This window comes from Rhinolophus hipposideros (assembly GCF_964194185.1).
Source record: "Rhinolophus hipposideros genome assembly, chromosome: 4".
Classification (NCBI taxonomy): Eukaryota; Metazoa; Chordata; class Mammalia; order Chiroptera; family Rhinolophidae; genus Rhinolophus; species Rhinolophus hipposideros.
The window spans coordinates 33,249,541-33,273,368 of NC_138050.1; the positions used below are offsets into that span (position 1 = coordinate 33,249,541).

Genomic DNA, 23,828 nt, shown 5'->3' on the forward strand with positions numbered 1-23,828 from the left:
TACTGCTAAAAGGCTGCAGTCATGGCTTCACACAACTGCCCCTTTGCCTGACTGACATCACAGCCAGTGACTGGATCCTACTGTGCCCATTCCCAAAGCACAAGAAAACTAGGTAACATTGAGCATTGACAGGGGTTCCCTACTTGCTGAAAGCTCACTTTATGCCATCTCACTTTTATGAAAGACCTAATTAGTTCTTACTTTTGCTAACTGAAAGAAATGCAAAGAGGATTTGCACTTTTACAATAAAAAAAGACAAAAAGCATAAATAGCTTTCGGCATTTGTTTTGCAGCAGCCATAATGGAGGCAGCACGCACCCCAAGCCAGGAGAGTGGCCCTGCCAAGCTCCTCCCCGGGAACTATACTCAGCATCTCAGCATCAAGCCACCAGAGCTTTGACCTGTGTCCATGAGCATCTGTGCTTTATCTCGATTTATTTTGTGTTTCCATTAGCGAGATGTGCCTTAAGGTATTATTATAAAATAACGTGTTGTTTTAGGTTTTATGTGTTCTTTGGTGTGATTTAGTAGGTTATCTTTTGAGCCTCGGAATGCTCAAATTTCTATATAAATTAATGGTAATTGGATCTTCACTTTATGTCATTTTTGGCTTATGGAAGGTTTTGCAGGAATACTCTACTTTCTGATAGCAGGGAAAACCTGTATATCAAAGCAAGCCCATCACCGTCTCTGGGAAACAAATTCCAGCATGCATTCTGGGAGGTGATTATGCTGGTGTATAAGGGAAGATACCTTTCTTTTTTTTAATTTCATTTTTAAAAATTTCATTCAGCAAAAATATATGAACCCCCTACTATGTGTACAAAGCACAACGTCCATATTCATTGAAATGATAAAATTTAACCTTCTAATAACCCACAGTTTCTACAAGTGACACTGTCATTACATTAGTCTTCTCAGGTTGCTCCCTCACAGAACAAACAATCCACTGGCAGAATTCTCTGATTCCTACCAGCTAAAAATCACCCCCCTGTAAAGTGCCATACGTGGATCAAAATCATTCTTCAAGGAGTTTTACAATATAATCACCAGCATTTCCTCAAGGTAGGCATTTAACCTCTGTATGCTTTAAACGCTCTGTTTGGGAAATAGTAAAATGATGCTTGGTGTGGAGCAGATTGAGCTGGAGTAAGGGTGTTTCACAGGTTGGAAATTCTATTATTTTTATTCTAAGGTGGAAATTCTAGAGCAGAATCACAGCTTCCCTCTATGTCCCAAGCACAGCTGTAAGAGGTTTTATTATACGTGGAAACAGTTGCTGAGTGAAGTCTCTGGGGAAGAGCTGTGGTTTGCTTTTCAGCCAAGAAATAGCAATATCAAGATGTGCCCACAAGGCATTAGATCTTAACGTGAGCATGTTATGGCTCCCAGGGGCTTCCTTTACTTGATGACGGCTCAGTGTGAAGTTTTCTCCAGAGACCCCCCCCCCCACCCTAGAGGTCTGAGAACATGCCACGGTCAGCATCTAACCTATGGGCTGGATGTTTACTAGAAAGGCCCCGAAGCTATGTGCTTTGGAGTGAGGCATTCAGCTCAGGTAATCTTTCAAGAGCGGATGTATCACTTTGAAACATAGGAGGCCAGCATCCCTGCGTTAAAGTGATGCTCAGGTTTTAAGTCGGGTGAGCCACTTCCCCGATTGACAGCTTGGAACTCTCTCTGGAACACACTCCAGGAGTTCCCTTTGCTAAGTATGGCCAATGCCTCACTTCTGCCCTTGATCATGCAAAAGTGTAAACTGTATTACAGATACAAGTCTATTAATAATCCCAAACTCAGAACACAGAAAGACCTAGCATAATCTTTGATAATTATGTAACACTTAAAGGATGATATAGCATTTGTTATCTATTTCTCCTAAAATCGATAAGTCTCATTACTAATATCATCTGCACTTTAGCTCTCTGAACATCTGCAGTGACAAACTTTATGTCATTGACACTTCAAATAATAAAAAAATATATTATTATTCCTAAAACATACTGAACTAGGAATGAACCCAGAAATAAGCAGATTTTAAACATTCTAGACACTTCCTTAGTAATAGTAAATACATTTTATAATTTCATATAAAATAATATATATATATACACATATATGTATGTATATATTCATGTATACTTGGAAATTTAATGTGTTGCTGTTCATTCTATGTTGTGATATTCTATTTTTTTAAATGGTACTTGTACCTTACTAGATTGATTTCATAATCAACTCATAGATTAAGGCCAACCATTTGATTAAAATTATTATAGACAGTAGAGTGATTTGCAGAATGCTATTGGATGCTGAAAAGTCCCTCTAGTAAATAGTATTTCTCATTATCAGAAGCTGTGCTAAGGCCATTAGCAAAAGGCACTGCTCTAGGAAACTACTGTTTAAAATGCACACCTTTAACCTGAGGCATTCTCTATTCTCTGATCCTGTCTATGCTATCTGTGTACTCTTTGTAGATATTGCTAATGGATCATTTCTAACCCATCATGATAGTCATTCTCCTTGAGTCTAGATAAGACTTCAGATCTCTTCTTAACAATGCATTCCAGGTAACAGGTTACTGGTTTACTGTAATTGATAGTAAAAATAATACCTACTAGCCATCTGATCCACAGCCCTTTTTTTTTAATGTTACTTATTGAGGCATCTTTGCATTTCACACTTCTAGATAGATAAGGAGCTTTGAAGATGGAATAAGAAGAAGGATGACAAAGCGAAGACCTAGGTGATTAGGAACAGTGCAAGGGGCACCACCTAGCTGATGAGGTAGTGGGGTACAGTGGTTAGATTGCTATAAAAAACTGCCTAATTTTGCCCCAAACTTTACCTTCCCATATTCTGAGATTTCTGCTCCCCATACTCTAATCATATATCATCATTTTTATGTAGAAGTCTCGCTTGACAAATGAGCTGACAGATATGATCATGTGTTCTCCATAAGGATACCAGATGCTTCTTCTTCTATCTGTTTCATTCCAGGCCTGCTTTCCTTCTTGATATCCCTCTGAACTTGACTCTTCTACTCATCAGTAAGTTTTCTTCAGGCTATCCTTTTCTTTGGAACAGCTATCCTTGTTCATACTTCATCTTGAGTAACATTCAAGGTCTGACTTTTATATGTAGAAATTGATGTACATTTTATTTCACTATTACAAGGCCTGAGGACCTACTAATTACTCTATAAATGTTAATTATCTTCTTATTTACCAATTACATCTGCATAAAAATTTAAAGAGGTTTAATACTAGGAATATATAATATGATGAAGTATTTATAAATGTCTATTTATGTTTTTTATACTTTTAAATTTATTTTGACTCTTGTCTTGGAAACTGGTACCATATCATTTTCTTGTTTGTTTAGAGGTTTTTTTTTTAGGTAAAATTTCTATGTGGTAAAATGCAAAGAACTTAAGCATACAATTCAATAAATGTTGAAAAATTATACAACCAAGTAATTAAATCCTTAAACAATACATAGGCATTCTGAAATCCCCAGAAACATTCTTTATGTCCCTTTCTTGCCCCTCCAAAAAATTACTGTTCTGATTTTAACCTTAAAGATTAGTTTTGTTTAAAAAAGAAAAACTTTATATAAGAAGCATAAAATGCAATGTAATAAGTTTAATCTAGCTTCATTTTCTTAAAGTTTTTGAAATTGACTCTTGTTTTTATACATATCAGTGGCTCATTCTTTTTTATTGCTGAATAATATTAATTTATCCATTCTCCTACTGATGGATATTTGGTTTGTTAATTTTGAGCTATTGTAAGTAAAATTTTCATGAAAATGTTTGTGCTGATTTTTGTGGACATATGTTTTCATTTCTCTTGTGTAAATACATAGTTGTGAAATTATTGTGCCATAAGATAGATATATAATTAATTGTATAAGACGTTGTTGAATAGTTTTCCAAAATGTACCATTTCACATTCCCACCAGCAACACAGGAAAGTTTAAATGTTATACATTGTTGCTAAAATTTGGTATTGTCCATCATCGGACTATTCTCTAGTCTGCTTGTCAACTACTTATCAGTATTAGTCTTTCAAATCATGGGTTTGCATAGTGAGTGCTGCATGGAAATCTAATTCACTATATTGAAACTCAACATTCACAGTGTAATACACTCACAAATAACTAATGAAAGAGACAGAAGTGTTAGTAGAAATGTTGAAATAGCTTGTACATCCCAATTTAGAAATATTTGCGTACCTCCAGAATACAGAGTAAAGCAGTACCTACTCTTTCTTTCTTCTCTCTGGTATTACCTGGGTAGAAAGTTTTTTATGCTAATACACAACACTTTCAAGGGTCCATGACAGATTTTTATACAGAGACAGAAGGATCTAACCCGTATTCTCTGATATGAAATTTACTAATTATTTCCTCATTAAGATCAAAGTAAGTAACAGTACTGAGTTTAAAAATAAAAAACATAGGTGAGCTCTCTGCCTTTCTACAATTAGATTTAACTTCACTTAACTCATAAATATTTTGCTAATTAATTATATACAATTTTATCTTCATAACTTTTGTATTATGCAGTGAGTTTAATGAATGAAAGGCATTGAGAAGCCAGTCACTATAGCTGCTTCCCACCATATAATTGTTATTCAGCTTTTAGATTTATCAGCACTCCTGCTTTCTTGTTCAAATTTCCCACATGTAGGTTTGGGGAGGATTAAGACAGAAGCCAAAGTTTTCATTGGAATACGTGCAGCAAGAGCTCTTTTTCTCTCAAATCTTTCTGTGTTACCATGGTGTTTCCTTTATCAAAGACAATCTTGACTTTATCTTCTTTCATGCTCCCTGCATACCTCAACAATCTCTTTTTGAGTGTCTCATCTCTCTTTTTCTGATTCCATTTTCTCCTATTAATAACATCTCTCATTACACCAAGTATTTCTGAACTCCCCACTCATGACCTATGGGTATATTTTCTTTAGAAAAAAAATGTGTCTTTTTTGCAACCACCTCCTTCTCTCATTTCATAGCCCCTGCCTTAGTTTAATCCGTATTCATTTCTCACTTTAGCATATGCAATTTCTAAGACTCCTAATTCTTAATATTTTTGTCTCTTTACATGAAGAAAAATTCCCCACATTCATGTTTCTTAGTACTCCTTAGGGTATGCAATTCTTTCCCCACAGTATAAATTTGAAATTCCTTAGTCCGACATAAAAAATGTTAATCATCATTTTGCCCCAAATTCCAAGTTTTACTTTTTCCATTCCTTTATGTGGGTAGACTTCAGCCACACCAAATCATTTAACAGTCACCAAATAACATCTACTTTTTTAGACCAGCATATATTTCAATGAGCATTCTTTCTGACCACAATGCCTTTCTTTTCCTATCTCTACTATAAGCCTAACATATCCTTCAAGGCATTTGCCCACGTTACCTACCTTAAGATTCCTCTCTTTACTAGAGTTGGTAATGTCAGTTAGTTACTCCTTCTGCATTCCCATATTCTCTCTCCTCCCCATATTCACTTATACCAGTTTCCTATTAACATAAAACATTCTATTATTCAATATAGTTTACGTTCTAGCATCATACACCAGTGTCTTATTCAGTGGTTAGGTTTCAAACTGAAATGCACAAAATGAGAGCATAAAGTGAAAATAATGAAAACACAAAACTAAAAATGAGAACACTGTAGGAAAATTTCCCATTGCAAATTGAGAAACACTAACCCTCAATTATTTAATATAGCAGATTTCCTCAAGTATTTGGAAAAAAATTACTGTTTCTTCAGATAAGTACTATATGATGTAGTTGGCTTTCAGTTTGAACTTAGTAATAAGTTATATAAAATTAGTGTATATGTATGCATGTGTGTGTGTGTGTGCACGTGTGTGTATGAATTCAGCATATATTTTATTTTAATTCTTTGAAATTTGGAAGAGGAAGTACTATGTCCATTTTTTAGACAAAAGACAACAGGTTTTAGGAGCCCAGCTGACTTGCCCTAAGTCACTGATACTCACTCAGTTACTGAATCATAGAAATCTAAGTGTTTCTGTCTTAAATCATCTGTGCCAAACTACTATTAAGTTCTCAACAATGAAAAATATCACAAAAGTAAGGCAAAGTAAAAATGGTCAAAAGATTATGAAAAACCTCAAAGACCTTCAGTGCTGCTAATTTTCATTTAAACACCATAAGAAGTTTGAAAAATTCCACATTTACTACCTTTGAATTACAAGAATCAAATATTCAAATGTCTTCGGGGTGAAATAAATAAGAGTTAGAAATCAGTAAAAAAAAAAAAAAAAAAAATCCGACATCGTTACATCAAGCTTGTTCTGACTTGGTTACATTAATAAAAGATGCTCACCAAACAGCCGCAAAAGGGGGAGGCATTTCCCATGTCAACCACATTTTCAACTTAATATTTTAAAATCTCCAGGTACCCAGTTCTCCTCTGTATTTCAATTTAGCTTTATATATCTGGCAATAAGCCACGGATTTTTCTTGAGGAAGATCACATTTCTTTCAGGAGCTATATTAAAGTAAAAAATTGCTTGATTCCCTAAACACAATTATGAATTGTGTATTCCAAAGTCTGAATGTTCCAAGTTGAAAGAATCACTCTGACATAGTCAATGGCATCTTTAAAAAAACAAAAAACAAAACAAAACAAAAACAAAACTAAATATTTCAGAAATTTCTCCAGAAGACACAGTCAGTCTATCTTTAGTTACTCAGCAGGAAAAAAACAGCATTTAATAACTACACAGAAGATACAGATACAGGATAAAGGGGAGGTGGAACTGAATCTTGATTGGCACCCAGGTGTGACAAAAGTGCTGTGAAATTGTCAACTAAATGCAAGTGCAGTGTGATTGCAACACTAAGCCCTAATGCTGGCAAACACAGCCCAGTGATACTGAGATTGAAGAAAAGAAGGTAATTTACACTCTCTATAACTGAGATAAATCTCAGAGACTGCATGCCATAGGGCTCCAGGAATACACACTGGTAAGCTTCATCACAAGGGAAAGAAGAAATCAGAATGAAAAAGAAAAGAAGTTGTGAAATGGAGAATCCACTTTCAAGGACAAATGCTAAGAAAATTTTGAGTGCACACTCTAAAAAATGTTTATATTTTGTTGTTTTTGTTTTACAAAATGCTTGAAGTGAAGAAAATTCCTCTTACAAACTATAACCCAATGGAATATGAAAATTTCTTGTACTAAAAATCTTTCTTGTACTAAAAGAAAGCATTTTGGCGAATAAGTAGATCACAGCTAAAAATTAAAATTCCTATTATAGTACATTGAATAAATGTTGTTTAGGTGAACTATTATTTAGAAGATATCAGTCATAATGCAGCAGAAATTCACTTCTCACTGGTGTTCTTCAGGCATATACACATGACCAGTTCCTGTGGACGACACATTTATTGCAGGATGATTTTTCTCAAACTTAGGTATGGATTTAAGAAATCCAAAGTAGAGCAGTTACCAACATTACCAAAGTCAGCTGCCTTAGATGTTATAGGTTATTTTTCTTCTGTGCTTGTGATTCAGCCTCTATGAACAAGCTACACAAGGCAGTACAGAGATAAGTACAGAGGACGTCACACTCCCATAGTATCTTTTATCCCCGTGGGGCTTCCCACATCAAGCCATGCTAGCAGTAACCAGATCATTCTATGAGTTCAGAATTATATCAGGTCCCACTGCTATTCTCCTGTCTTATGTCGAACTTTAGCCCAGGGCCAATTTGACCTCAGGGTCACAGTCCTGCACCCAACTGTACACCCCTTACCTTATAGCAATTAGACTGTTGTTAAAATTTTGCAGCCTAGTCTCTGTACTAAATTGCTTAGCTCATCAACTGAGAGCATATATATTTAACTTGGATTTAGTTTTGGTTTATTTCTTTACTTTTGAAAATCTACTTTATGTTGTAACTGTAATTGTCCCCTTCAACTAAATGGGCCACCCAATGTCTGGCAATGCTCTTTTCCAAGAGATTGAGGACCCTACAGAAAGAAGCCCATTCTCACAGCAAGCCAAAACTTTTGTCTGTGTTCCCAAAATATGTGAAAATGGATTATTGGGTGATACAATATACAACTCCATAATCTTGAACCTTGGTAATTGGTTTGACAAACATAAAGTTCCTTGGAGATTTGACAGCAATTACGACATAGCAGGCAAAGGTGAAAATACACATTTCAATCATAGACACAGTGTACATACCTGTATCCTCTCCCTGAACCTATTCTCTTCATGAAACTCACATACCCATTCATAAACACACAAGCATAAACATGTTCCCCCAATGTGGCTATGGCTTGTTAGTGAGCCTACCCAAGTGTATCTATCTTCTTATCATTTGAATGTTTTCAAAGAAATGATGTGTTTGGAATTTACAGAAATTATCAAACAAACGAACAAACAAATCTTACTGACTTGAAAACTTTAAATCTCCCTGAAGGATAAGTAACAACAGGAGACCTTGTGCTTAAGGGGGCACAATTGTTAAGTCAGCTAATGATTATAGGCTACATAGAAGCTTTGTATTATGGGAATAAAATACGTGTGACGAAGAGCTAAGATAAACACATAAAAATGCAGGGAGGACTACAAATTTCTCAGAATATCTCTTCAATATCACAAAATATCAACTACATTAGGGGCTTATTATATAAAATGTCTTGGCAGAGGTATATGATATAGAAATTAAGAGAACTACAGGACACTGAAAACTATAGTAAAATAAAAGTGGGAATTCTAGTCTCTGAAATTGATTTGGAGGTGGGATGGGGAGTGGTTAGCCTGGAAGTTTAGCAAAAGAAATAGACATTGGGTAGCGATGGACCCAGACCGGATCAAGACTCTTGGCAATCCTCTGTCAGCTCAGCCAGAGAAACTTCCCATGACAAATTCTTTCAGTCAACTACACAGATGAAATGGATGATTAATCAGGATGGGAACAGAAAGTAGTTGAGTCCACAGCCGTTCTTCAGACTTCTAAATTGATACAGGTACATAAATGCATAAAATATTGATTTCACCTCGAACCACAAAGTTGGAAAGAACAGATCCAGAATTGGATTATTTCCTGGAGGTCACAGGAATAGCTAGAGCTCTGGAGAGCCCCAGCTAATGACCCCTATATAAAGTGTATTGTTGAATTTGGGCCGCTACTCCTTCTCATTCCAACCTTTCCTCCAGCTTAGAGAGCAAAAGTATCCATAAAGCTGGCCATCTCCATGTGCAGGTGTGTATGTGTGTGTGTGTGCATGTGTGTGTATGTTTGTGTGTGCGAGAGCACATGTGAATGTGTGTGCCTGTGTTTTGCAAGGTAGTACTCTGGATGAAGCTGTCTCTCCATAGCCTCATGGATAGCCACTTGCTCTAAGAATATATAATACTGATCAATCCATGCAAAACATTAGGACCACTATGAACATAGCGTAATGTGTGGTCAGTGAGACACTACAAATCCCAGCCAAATAACCTAAAATATATATATAAATAAATAAATAAATAAATAAATAAATAAATAAATAATTGAATAAATCCAAAACAACAACAACAAACTCTATCTTATGGAACTAAAAGGTTTGGAAAAGGCCAATGTCCTCTGTTCCTCTTGTTACTTTCTGGGACAAGGCACATACCCATGATATGTCTCACCTCTGCTTTAGATTTCCCCCCCAGCCAAATTCAGATGTTTTTCTTCTCCAACTCTGTCATCCACCCCATCTGCACAATTTGGGTATATCTGAACTTGGATATTTTGGATATTCCCATCTGCCATGAAACCTCAGGACTTTAGGTTCACTTCTTGTGGTCTACACAGACACTAGCTATTCTTACTGACACATCATATTTTGGCTATAAAACCTGGTTTCTGAAACTGAACAACTTTTGGTGTGGACTCTAAATGAATCTGTATGTAGACTCTGTTTTAGTTCTAGAACTTAACTGTGGCAACCTGACCATTACAGCTGTGAGTACAAATAACTCCATTTTTTTATATGCTCATTCTCAATTTCCCATACAACATGGAGATGTGTTACATTTTAGACCACAAAGAAGTGTAATTAGACAAACACAACACACTTTCTTCTTTCCACTAACTGAAATGGTATGAGAGATGTGAGGAATGTATCATATAAAGCTAGCAAGGAAAGTAAAGCTAGCAAATGAGCAGTTACAACAAATATTATAGAGATACAGTCACTATGCTCAGGAAAATATTTCCAAGAAATGAAAGTGCTTAGGGTGAATGTGGAAGGTGGCTGCAATGTAAAGAGGTTTAGACTGAGGAAAGGGTGATAAAGATAGGCATTTTAGATGGAAGGAAGAATATCAATAAAAGATAAATAAGCATAAATCTTCATAGAATGCTGATTATCTTGCTTTTGCTGGTGGGGGAAGGTGAACTATAAAAAATAAGACAGAAGAAAAGGAATAATTGTGGAACATCTTTATTAGTTTTGGCCAGTTTATACCTTTATATATAAAAATGGTATAAAGATATATAGAGTATGATGCAAGGATCATAAAGGGACTCTAAAGATAGACACTATAATGGAGGAGTATTAATTGCCAATATGTGAAGCAGAAAATGAGCATTCAGAATTAATAGGGTAGTGCTATGTATAAACGTTAAGCCAAGGATGGAAGAGAGTTTCAAAATTTAGGACATTGTCTCTGTATGGAATGCTATATATGTAATATAAGTTCAGAATAACATAATTAAATCTGGAAATGAAGAATTTTTGAACATTATTATTAATATCAAATAAAGTACATTCATTGAGCATATACTATGTAACTAGGAATTTTTCGAAGTGCTGTGTAGCTTTCTTTATCTTATTTAATCATTCATTAAGAATTGTAAATTGTAAATGTAAGAATACACTTCTAAATAATCATCTGGTAAAAATATAAACAAAAAAATTACAAAATATGTAGGCAAAACCCAAAGTGATATGCAATAGAAAATATATAGACTTAAAAACATAAAATAAAAAAAAACAATTGAATATAAATGAACTTTAACTCAAGAAACTAGAAAAGTTCATTAAATAATTCAAAACAAACTGGAAGAAAGGAAATGACAGAAATATAAATTATTAACATGAACATTAACATATAATAAAGTTGAATGAAACTAAATATTAGTTTTGTACAGAATAATAGAAAGAAACAAATATAACTAATCATAGATACACACAGGTATAGTGGTATCAACTGCAGCATTGCCCATAATTGAAAATAAATCATGTTTATTAGAGGATGAAAAAAACAGCCTTAAGTTAAAAAGCATTATAAATAATGGAAAGTAGGAAAAATCATATTTGGTAAAGTAAGGTACAGAATGTGAACAGAATAAACTTCTATATTTAATCAATTCCCCTTCTCTCTACTTTTTTTTTATTAAGCATGTTATAGATAATTAAAACTATGCACTTCTTTTCCAAAACTATAACTAATTCAAAAACCATAAAATAGGCTACAGTTTTCTTATTTTGCCAAAGAATTTACTATTCTATTAGACTAATTCTGAAAACACATCAGCAAATTATGTGCTGCAGTTATGAGTTCAAGTCAGTCATAGAAAATTACTTTTAAGTGATTTCAGTTTAATTTATTCTCTTTCCTAAATATTTTTTAAAATAAATCATCCTATAATTGATTATTCCTATAAAATGTTCCTAAACATAGCTTCCAAAACTTTAATGTCAAAAAAAAGATTTCTCAAGTGGATGTTTTTTCCTGTTGATTATTATAAGAAATATTAATATATTACAAAGTCAAAATTACAAATGTAATGTTGTGTTGGCTCAAGAAAAAAAAACAATGGCAAAACAAGAATTAAAAAAATCTATCTATGCTCATATGAGCATAAAATGTATGTGATGATGCTATCACAAATCAATAAAGAAACAGTATATTGTTTTGGCAGGTTTTGTTGGAAAACTTGCCTCATCATATCAAGAAAAATAGAGCCAGACTGTTACCTAAAAAAAATACAAAGGGGAACTCCAAGTAGCAAAGTAAAGTCTGTAAAACTAATAGTCAGAAAAATAGGAAAACATCCTTGGACATAGTGATCAGCAAACTACAATAGTCAATTATTTAGGAGAACATCTTTAATACATACTCAAATTCTTGAGTAAACATTCAAAAGCCCTTAAAATGGCAAAAATAAATTTAATTTATATAAATTAATTTTATTATTAATGAATTTAATTATATAAATTCTTTTTTTAATGAAGGGCATTATGGGTGCGTTAATCCATAAAGAAAAGATTAGGTTATGTACAATGTCAAAATCAACAAGAGACTCTTATCTAAATATAAAGGAAACTCCTGAAATCCATGAACAGCAACAACAAAAAGGGATCCCAAAAGAAAAACGGTGTAGGGAAAGAGGAATAGACAATTTACAATGGAACACATTAAAAACACAGCCATATGAAGGGGTTTTCAAACACATAAATAAATAATCAGGTACATACACATTAAAATAACAAGGAGATTACACTTTACAGTCATTATATAAGCAAACATTAGAACTGGATAATGCATTTGTTGAGAAGTGAGAATATAGGCATCCTTATATACTGTTAATGGTAAAAGTTTTTAAAGACCCTTAGGCAATAGAAAAAATACAAAGACAGGGAAAATAGTACAGACAATGTGAAAAATTAGGACAGATCAAAGTTCCCCAATCCAAATTAAAGAAGTTCTAGAAAAACAGAAAACAAAGAAATGGGTAGAAGATTTGGGAAGAAATTATCAAAGAAATAATTCAGTAAAATATCCAGCACTTGAAAGACATGAGCGTCCAAATTGAAAGAGTCCAGCATAATGACTCATAAAATATTTCCATGCCAAGGCATATCGTCAGGAAATTTCAGAACACAAGAACAAGGAGAAAATCCTAAAATCTTACAGAAAGAAAAATAGTTCACATATAAAGAAGAGGAAATGAGATAGGCATCTACTTTTCAACAGCAGTGTTAGAAGATAGAAGACCATGGAACAAGGCTTCAAAGACAAGGAAAATTTGTTTCCAAATATGAATTATATACCCAGACAAACAATTAATCTGAGGCTTGAACTTTTCATAACTAATATTAGAGAAATATTTTATTTTAAAAAATGTTATATATAGCTTTCATAAAACCAAATGACTGAAAAACTGATAGCTTATGCCAATTCAGCCAGAATATCAATATTTGATAATATTATGAAAATATTATGAAATATTGATATTATGAAAATTATCGAACCATACATTCTTGTTTAGATTGCACACTCAATGAGCATAGTAAACAAGCCGTTTTATTTATATTCTTTGCTTGAATGTTCAGATCATGCGTTAATTTTACATCAAAGTAAAACTTATTATTACTCACGTGAGTATTTTATTTATACACACATACATACATGCTTATATCCTTGAAAACATACATACACACACTTACATGCCTACAAATGCCTCGTACACTACATTGTATTCTCACCCACAATAACGTTTTTTTTTCTTTAAGGAGAGATTTTTTTTAAAGCATTGATTTTACTGATTTATAAATTATGCATATTGTCTAAGATTCTGGTATCAGAATTTCGAATACTAACAGGTCATCATTGTCATTGAATGCAACTGGAGGAAATATAAAATAACTTACTATAATCTAAATTTATGTGTTCAGGCTTCTCTTGTTTAGAATAGGTTATGCTTCCAATAAGAGATTTTAGAATTTGATTCTGAAGCCCTGAGAAGTAGTATGTTATTGACCTATAACATCTTTAATACTGTAATAGAAAAACAGTTTATTCTATTCAAATAAACTTTTAGTACATTCTCTGCCTCAGTGAACACACTGAGTCGTGCATAGGATATAATGGGATGAATCACATTCCTCACCATGTGTGGCTTTTTTTAGTGCTTTATAGTGCTCAGTCATTTATTTTCACAAAGGCCTGAGTATACGTTAGTACCCTAATATACAACAACTAGCTTTGTTTGTTTAGAGCTCACAATGGCAATTACACAGCAAAGATTTTTATTAAAAAAAAAAAAAGATGATTTTTGAAAGTAAAGAATCTGCAGATAATTTAAGAGACATAGATAATTGATGCAGTACAATTGAGTTTTAAATTTTTAAAAAACTATTTTTAAATTACAATTTATTGGGGTGACAGTGGTTACATAAGTTTAAAATAACTAAATTTAAATGCATTGCTAAACTACTCTACCCAAAATGAGGATAGATGAAATTTAAGTAATTGCTTTAATGGAATTCAGTAGCAAATGTCGAAAAGAAATGAGTGGTATATTTTTAGAGACATTAACCTGTCCAAGATTACATACTAGAAGCATATATTTTGGCTTTGATTGCTTCAAACACAGGAATCCCATTGAGACCTTTAATAATTCCCATTGATTTCCACTCTTCCTGACAAATATGTGCCTAACAATTGTAATAGCAAACCTTGAGATCATGCTAAGGGAGATAAACCATACACCAAGTCATCATATGCTCTCTTTTCAAGAATTAGTTGCCAGTAGCTTTTAGCTATAAGCTGTTGTATCCTAAAGTTTCACATTGAAAGTCATCTAGAGGATAAGTTTTCATAAGATTTATAATTTGGGGCAGACGAATAGTCATAAGTGCTACTGTATTCAAGAAAAATAGAGCTCACCTCTTTATGGGAAGGTGGGGGGTGGCAACGTGTACTGTTAACTCTTACCAAGTTAGAAGAACACATGGGACAAGTTATATATGTGTATATGTATGTTTGTGTGTATGCCCATGTAGATGTAGGCAGATATACACATATGTACACACATTTAGGAGATGCAATCTGCCACATATGGCCTCCTCTTAATTACAGTAGAAATATAAAATTTTGTTAACTATGGAAACTACTGGAACTCCCTTCAAAAGGTTGATGGAGAGCTAATTGATTGCATTAACTGAGTTGGGTGAGCACTACCATCTAGCACACTTTTACGAACACTTTGATTCTGTCAGTATTGTGGAGAAAATAAAAACAATTAAGAAGAGGAGAGTAAAAAGTATCAAGGATAGGGTACAGTAAAAAACCAGGTCAGCATGCTTCTTTTCTTTTTTTTAAAGTTATTGGGGTAACAATGTTAGTAAAGTCACAGGGTTCAGGTATACAATTCTGTAGTATATAATCTACATATCACATTGTGTGTTCACCACCCATAGTCAGTTCTCCTTCCATCTCCATATATTTGATCTCTTTATCCTCATCTTACCGCCTCCCCTCTGATAACCACTAACCTACTGTCTGTGTCTATGAGTTTGCACTTATTTGTCTTGTTCCTTTGTTGCTTTCAGGTTTATATTTACTTTTGGGGAAGCTGAGTCTCCTGGAGGGGTTTATAATACCTCTTGGCTCCTGTGATAGTCACTGAGATAATTGTCAATCAAGAGTTCCGATGCATTGACATTACTTTACAAAAATGAAGCATTTACCATTGAATGACCCCTTATGAACTGTCATGGCTTAAATTCCCACAACACTATTTTCTCTACGGACAGTGTCCGTCAGTTACACATGGCAGCACAGAAAGCTACGAGAATCTGGAACATAGTCAAAACAATATGTCAGTATTTGGCTGTGGCATCTCTTTTGTACCTTTTCAATCCTCATCCCAAAACCCTCACCCTATAATGAATAAGATGCCGCCCAACCAGAACTACTGCCGGGGATTACAGCAACAACTAGTTTTCCAGGAACTGCAGTGCCTGTAAAACTTTAATGAACTCATGAAAGTTTTATTGCTTTCTCTCTTTTTTGACTGGTATCAGATATAACCACTACCACACACACACACACACACACACACACTAGGCAAAACAAAACAGAAATTTTCATGAAGACAAACCATGTCACAGACTGCAAGCCTTTATTACCACTGTGAATAATGTCTGATTAAAAAAAAACACATAAATCTGTAAGAAAATAAATGGTTTGCACACTATCATGTGTACTGTCAGCCCTTAAATAAGAAACACTGATTTTACTCATACTTTTGGTTACATGTTTTAAGAAGCAAGAAAGGTTTTTAAAACATTTTTAAGACTTTTGTCTGGAATCTCCATTACAAACGATGTGTGCTAACACATAAAAATGACCATGCTGTACAGAAGTCTCAATTCAACACTAAATCCTGTTTTTCTTTTTTCTCTCTTTTTAATCTCCTTAAGAATCTACTGCCTATCATTTTGAGAGCATGTTTTAAACAACTCCCTTATAATTTTTTTTCACTAGTCAGTTTGCCCTTTTTTAAATATAAAAATCTTTATATGGCTCTCTTTAATTCATCTTTTCTTAATTTTCTTATATTTGTTCATAATCAGGTTTTTTTGCACAATTAGTAAAACACATCCCTTAACTACTCCCACCCCCACCCCCACACCGCGAAAAAAAGTCCTATTCAAAATAAGTCTATTCAAAACAGAAGATAGTATTTTTATTGTTCTTAGTTCTGGACTTTAAAAGGTGATCCTATTCTGTCTGATAGTTGTCGAAATATTTTCTTTTTAACTTCTGGCTATCCTTTGTTTTAGAATCTGATCCACAAGTCATGTTAGAAAAAAGGAAATTTGCAGTACAAACATAAATTTTTACATGAAAGTCCTTGAGCTCCAAGAGGCTTGTTTGCTTGAAGGGTGAACACATTTCATTACAACCTAACAAATCTTCCATTTTGTTAATAAATGTAGGAGAAGTATCACACTACCAGAAACATTAAATAAGATCATGACTCTAATATGACCCTTGGGATAAGTTAATAAGTGCGAGGACACCAATTTAATAGTGCCTTTAATAGGACATTAAAACCTGGACACCCTGAACACCATTTTATCAGAACACAGACAGCAAATCCATCAAGAGCTCCAAACTTGAAACATTCTGAATTGTGGATACAATAATAGTGCAATTTTACCCTATCGGTCTCTTTGTATTTAGCATCATAGAAAAATATGTGATATTCCTAATGTATATTATGGCAAATGAGATTTTCACATGGAGAAAGTAAAATAAGTGAATCACCAGAGAGGAAAAAATATATCATGTTTAGCTATTCTATTTTAATTAGTCTGCTTGAAAGCCCAATTTGGAGACTAAAATAAATCCTATTAAGTAAACTTATATATTTACTGTTCATACTGCTATTAAAGATTGCTTTGAACATTCTAATGTTTACAGATACAATTCTGAATAGAAAATATAAGCCTATCTGTTGTCTTCTGACATTCATATTAGTAATCCATTGTATAAATAGATATTAATTGCAGGACCACAAAACCCTGAAAATCCCAATATTATGTTTATGCATAACAGTAATCATACTATTTGCTTCTGTCATGGGTTTTAATATTTTAGCCATGAATATTCTTACAAAGTTCACTGTATCTCATAAACCACAAGTGAGCCATAGTTGAAAATTTATTGGAAAATTTTGTCTCTTTGCTGCATCTACTGTGAGGATGAAAAGACTATTCTCAGCAATCAGATTGTGGACATTCCAGAAAATGTGGATGTACTTTGAAGGCATGCACAGATACTGTGAAGGGTCCCAGAGGTACCCTGCAGAGGGACTTCAATCACATCCATGTAGAACTCAGTCTCCTTGGAAAGAAAAGGAAACTCCGGGTTGACAAATGGTGAGGAAATTGAAAGGAATTGTCTACTGTTCTCACTATCTGTGGTCATGGACAGAACATGATCAAGAGTGTTATATTGTGCATCGATTACAAGATGAAGTCTGTGTGCGCTCACTTCCCCATCAGATCATTATTCTGGAGAATGGTTCTCTTGTTGAAATCCAAAATTTCTTGGGTGAAAAATACATCTGCAGGGTGCAGATGAGGTCAGGTGCTACGTGTTGTCAAGCCCAGAAAGATGAGTTAATTCTTGAAGGAAATGATATTGAACTTGTATCAAATTCAGATGCTGAGATTCAACAAGCCACAACAGCTAAAAATAAGGGTAACTAGAAATTTTTTGGATGGCATCTATGTTTCTGAAAAAGGAACAGTTCAGCAGGCTGATGAATAAGATCTATGTTGTCCAGCTACAGAAACACCAAGATGTCAAGTGATTCCTCAGACTTACTTGTGATATTTTAAAGATGCAATAAAAGTCATGTATTGATTTGGGGGAAAAAAATACTGGAAAATTGCAATCAATTTGTTACACAATGTTACAGTGACCCATCACAAATGAAATTATGTTTTCTACTCTTGACTATTCCAACACCTGAAATATTTATTTTCAGGAAAATAAAAATATTACCTTGTTTCCCTCAAAATAAGACTGGGTCTTACATTAATTTTTGCTCCAAAAGATGCATTAGGGTTTATGATCAGGGGATGTCATGCTGAAAAATCACGCAAGGGCTTATTTTCTTGTTAGGTCTTACTTTCAGGGAAACACAGCAATATATAGCATAACTAGAAAAAAATGATTAAAGCTCATTTCCCCGTTGGGGTTACATTGGTTTTTGAATGGCAATAACTGAAAAAGTGTAAGGACAAGATTAATTTATAGGATATTTTAGTTAATGTCATAATGCTACAGCTAAAATCCAGGGCACAAAAATATGTAAATGATTTACTTTTCACTTCCCTGAGCATCCAGTATTAATTATTTCTGAAATCAATAGTGGCATGTGTCAAATACTCTTAATAGTGAGAAAAAGAGAACTTTGATTCTTAAGATTTTTTTTTTTAAATAACAGCAGTTGGAAAAATGGCCACATTTTCATAGTCCCAAAGGAGCATTTAAAATAATCACAAGTCCTTATTACATACATGTCCTGAATTTACCAATGGTCCTTGGCTTCCTTATCCTTTTTCCAAGTCCTAATCTGTATCATCATTTTTTTCTTCTGACAAGAGAGTTTCATCTGCAATGGTTGCCAAGCTACCAGATGTGGTACATACAGGTACAGACAGCTGGAGCAGCTAATATACATTAACAGCACAAAGATTTTCACATGGTGTGTCCTCTACGTGTATCATCCCACAAATTGCCTCCAACCATACCCAATACAGTTCATATTTTCTCCAAAAGATTGTTGAAATTATATTTCTCATGCACGATCAGACATTAATTTTTTTTTAGTTCTTCAGCATTATTATAATAGCATAAATGAACATTCACAAAAGCATTCTGAACATTTTTGAAAGTCTGTGAGGAAGGAAGAGGATAAGAATGAGAAGGTAAACAAGAAGGTGAAGGAGAAGGAGGAGGGAGACTAGGAGGGGCAGGTAGGAAAAAAACCCAAAAACCTATTGGAGATCACATCAGGCCCACATAGATAAAATTATATTTAGAAAGTGTCTAGTATAAAATTTGGCTATTGAAAATACTGTTAGTTGGGCCTCAGGACAAATCTTCTAGAACTAAATAATGCCATGGCCTAGAAAATAATGAACATGCAAAGCATACAAAAAAAAAAAGTAGCTGGAAAGGTCAGCAGGTACATGAGAAACAAAGAAGCTTCCCAAGTCAAGGAAAGAGAATGGTCAACATTTTTTCAACAGAAAATGTTGAAGAGAGGTCAAGTTAGATGAGAACAAATAATGTAATATCAAGGTAATTGTTGAATTTAGTAAAAGCTATTTTGGTGACATATTGAGATAGAAGTTAGATTTTATGGGTAGAGAATGAATAAATGGAAATAGTGAGAAGAGGCAGCACTAGGAGGGGAGAGGCAGAATATATCTTTAATATAGTTAAAAATATCTACGTTATTTTTTATACCCAAAGCCTTACATGTTCTTAAAGTGAAACACTTATGAGCACACTCAACATAATCTTGACATATAGAACATATTTAACTGACATATTGAGGAATATAAATTATTTGTGCATAAAGATAAAACTTTTTTCTTTATTGTGATGAATACTAAAATTGTGCTCTGTCTTTCTAAGCATTTTCCTTGTCAGATTTTATAATTATTCAGGTGGAATGAACTCTTTAACCTTTAGTCCTATTCATTTTTAAAATTGCAAACCCATTGAATTTAAAATTCCTCTTTCCCTTCCCACTCACCCAAAACATGAAATGTATGTTTTGTTGTATTCATATATGTTTGGGGGAGATTAGTGCTTCCTAGCACATATTACTACAGTATTCAGATGAGGGACAGGAATAAGGGAGTGAGGCTAGGTCTCTTTGGGACTGTCATTGAAGAGGGTGCAGAACATTCTCTAGCGGTTGCCATTTCTGTCCCGCTAACTTTGACTGGTTCTATTCTTTGCCATGTTTGTTGAGTATTTTGTAGAATGCTGTGGGAATCTGGCCCTTGACATAGTATATTGAGCCGGAGATTGACCATTTATTCTCTCTGCACTACTGATTCACCATAAAGCATTTTGCTGTGTGACTCGCAGCTTGCCTCAAGCTCCAACAACCTGTGGTGGTTTCTATTGAATACACAGTGGGAATGCAGGCTGCCCACCAGCAAGTCTGCTCTCAGCTCTGCCTTCTCTCTCTTCCTCACGTGAGTAACACTGTGCACTTGACCAATTATTGGTAGAGAAACATTCAGTTGAGACTTGATCATCATGATCCAATCAAGAGGAAGGGTAAACATTTCAGGGACCCCAAATCTTTCAATCTAACAATGTGGGAATAGTTAAAAAGGTGGTATTTTCAGACAAGGCATTATTGCTCAGTCATAGGATATTATATTTATACTTTCACAACATAGAAAAATACTCATGACACAATGTTAAATGAAAAAAGCAGAAACTAATTTGTATGTAAGCTAGACTATATGCAATGTTTAAAAGGAGGTCCTTTCTGTCTCAAAATCAGCTCAGGCTAAGGTAAATGCATGTTAAATATCTGGAAACTCCTAAATGTCTAGCCCTAATATTACACAGGACATGCTTACAGATCATAAAGGTAGTTTGTTCCATAGCAGTCCAATATCTAGCTTGAGGATATAAAAGCAATAATATATTTTGGCAAGAGTCACCAGTGTTCTTTGCGTCCCACTGCTGTGAGGGTATGGAGTGTTTTTCCCTCACCAAGCCAAATGAGATGGACTTTAATACAATCACTCAGAGATTGGCATCCATCCTCTGACATGCTAGCTTATTTAACACAGAAAAAGGAGCTGCACAGGGATGGAGCTGTCCTTTCACCAATGGTGGAGTAGGGATCCTGCCCATAGGGTCCATGAGAAAGAGGAAAGAAATCTCAGGAAAAGGCATAGATGCTAAAGGCCCTAAGGCTGTGAGAGGGTGATAAGTAAGCCATCTGCTGGTGGCAAGATGTCGCCAATGGGAAAGTTATTGCAGCTAGCAATGGAACGTGTGTTACTGAGAAACTATATCCGAAGAGAGAAAGAAGCAGCAATTATATATGTCACACACATACAATCAGATTACACATATACCAGCCAAATTACTACTCTGCAGTCCCTGTGCCAATTACCTGTAATCCCTTCAAGCAGGGGCCTGATCAGACAGTGACAGAAACCCTGAAGTTTGGAGTTATGATGTCACATCCAACTTGTACTTATTTAGAAGTTACCACAAAGAGTAGGACAACTGCCTGAGACTTCAGTTGGGTAAAGGAAATAGGTATTTAAAAGACCGATTTTAATAGAAAATGTTGAAATATAAATTAGTTGTTTTATAATTGTGCTATCCCAAATCCTAGTTACTTAACCATTGATTTACACCTGTATATATGATATAAAAATCTAGAAAATAGTAATAGATGTTGTTAGATAATAGATTTGTGGCTAATTTTTCTTCCTTAATCATTTTGTATATTCTGTTTTTATGTGAAACAGTATTAATTATGAAATCATAAAACATGTTATTGAAACATCAATTAAGTCAAAGAGGTAGAAAAATAATTCCAAATCCATGATCCCTAAATCATCTTCAACCACCAGGTTGGAAATAAGATTGTCTAATCAAATACCGGTCCTGGGAATTAGCTAGTTTGAACTTTGTTGAGCCTCTGAATCTTTCAACAATCCTACTCTCTCATGCATGCTGTGACAATTTTATCACTGACTTTAGCTAATGGAATATTGATTTTATTTTTCAAATTAATGGAATAAATTATGCAAACACACAGTGCAAGGACAGTATGGTGCATACATTGGGTATTAAATAAATTACAAAATATTATTTTTGATGACTATCCACAGAATAAAGATGAACTAATATTAATAAGATGAACTAAAATTAATAAGATATGCTAAATAATTATCTGTCCCCTCACTAATTAGAGCTGGATGAATGATGTATGCTGCATATTAATTGCACAAACACAGAAATCTCTCACAGCCCCACAATTCTCCAGAATGTACCCATTAGAAAAGACTGAAATTGTTAATTGCAAGAGAGAAAGGATTCTTTTTTTATCATATATCCTTGGCTACACTTATTCCTGCTTCCAGCTGAATGTGCCTGTTACATGCTCATATTTACTATATACAGACTAGGTCCCCTTAATTGCTGTATATACTGGCCTTGGGTTTTCTTATGTACTATACATTTGACAGGACATTTAATGGGAAAGGTGAAGTCATTTGCCATTTCATCAGTTTTCATGCACCAGACTTCTCCCCGCAACTCTGAATGTGCTTTAGTTTTTCAGCAGTGTAAATAATGAGAAGGTTCAGTGTTACATATTGTTACAAATTGTTCAAAAATAAATTGTTATTTTTAAAGACAGACAGAGAGACAAACACAGATGGATAATAAATTCATTACACATGGGCTGATGTGGAACTAGAAAAAGAAATGCCGACACCATTCTTCTCTAAAAGAAGACAGGCTACTAAATTTAAGTGTAGTAGAAGTCCATAAAGGAATAAGTTGTAATCATGAGGCGCATTGTGGTATTCAATGGCAGGCACTTTATGAGACAAAAAAATCAATATAAGCATTACATTTGCAAACTAAAGTTGGGGTTATTGTTTAATTTGTCAAGGTTTGAGACCACAGAGCAGAAAATTTTAAATTAACAATTTAAGTTCAAGCTAATCTTTTTGAGATTGTCCATTTAGTCAAAACATTAAACTTAATTGGTGCTTCAAGACAGATTGCTTTTTCTTTTCCATCTTGGTTGTTTTAACTCTCACCACTGCCTTCCTGCTGATTTCTTTTATTAGAGTCCTTAAAGTCTCATCATGGAAGTTAATGTGTATTTTTACTATCACCACTAGGCTTATTAACATGTGACAGCTCTTAACAATACCAAAATCCCCAAAAATATATTCTGATTTATTTTAAAGATATATTCATACCAAGTATTCATTTTTTTTCTCTTTAGAAATATAATCTCAGGTATTTGTTATAATCTGGTTCCAAACATCATTGTACTGTGTTATATTTTTGCGGTTTAGTTATTATCATTTAAAAAAAATCAAGTAAAAAGAAAACAGTGATTTATAGCTATAAACTGTTTGATTTCATTTCTTCTTTGTCTTTCCCTGGTAATGTACAGAATAGAGATAGAGGTTGAGCTCTTCAATCAGCACAAAGGAAAATAAATGAAGCATTACAGCTTGTTCTGACTATTCTGGGTATTTGAAGTTCCTGGGAGAAATGCGTATTTGTTTGTTTGCTGTTTATTTGTTATCTTTGTGGGACTCACTCTGCTCCAGTTGCTTTCACATTAATCTTTCCAGTGTTTCTGTATTGCTCCTATGTTTTATAAGAGATCACTGATTTAGGCAGCTGCGAATTATTTTTTCTTCAAAGATCCACAGCTAGTAAATGACAGAACTTTGTCTTTCA

At 34.1% G+C, this 23,828-nt stretch overlaps 1 pseudogene across 1 annotated transcript; it reads left to right on the plus strand.

The window, feature by feature from the left end:
• The first annotated feature begins 458 nt into the window (after positions 1 to 458).
• Positions 459 to 18,107, plus strand: LOC308496873 (large ribosomal subunit protein uL6-like; annotated as a pseudogene). Its single transcript has 2 exons — positions 459 to 470; positions 17,536 to 18,107. The product of its transcript is annotated as a large ribosomal subunit protein uL6-like (transcript).
• The last annotated feature ends 5,721 nt before the right edge of the window (positions 18,108 to 23,828 follow it).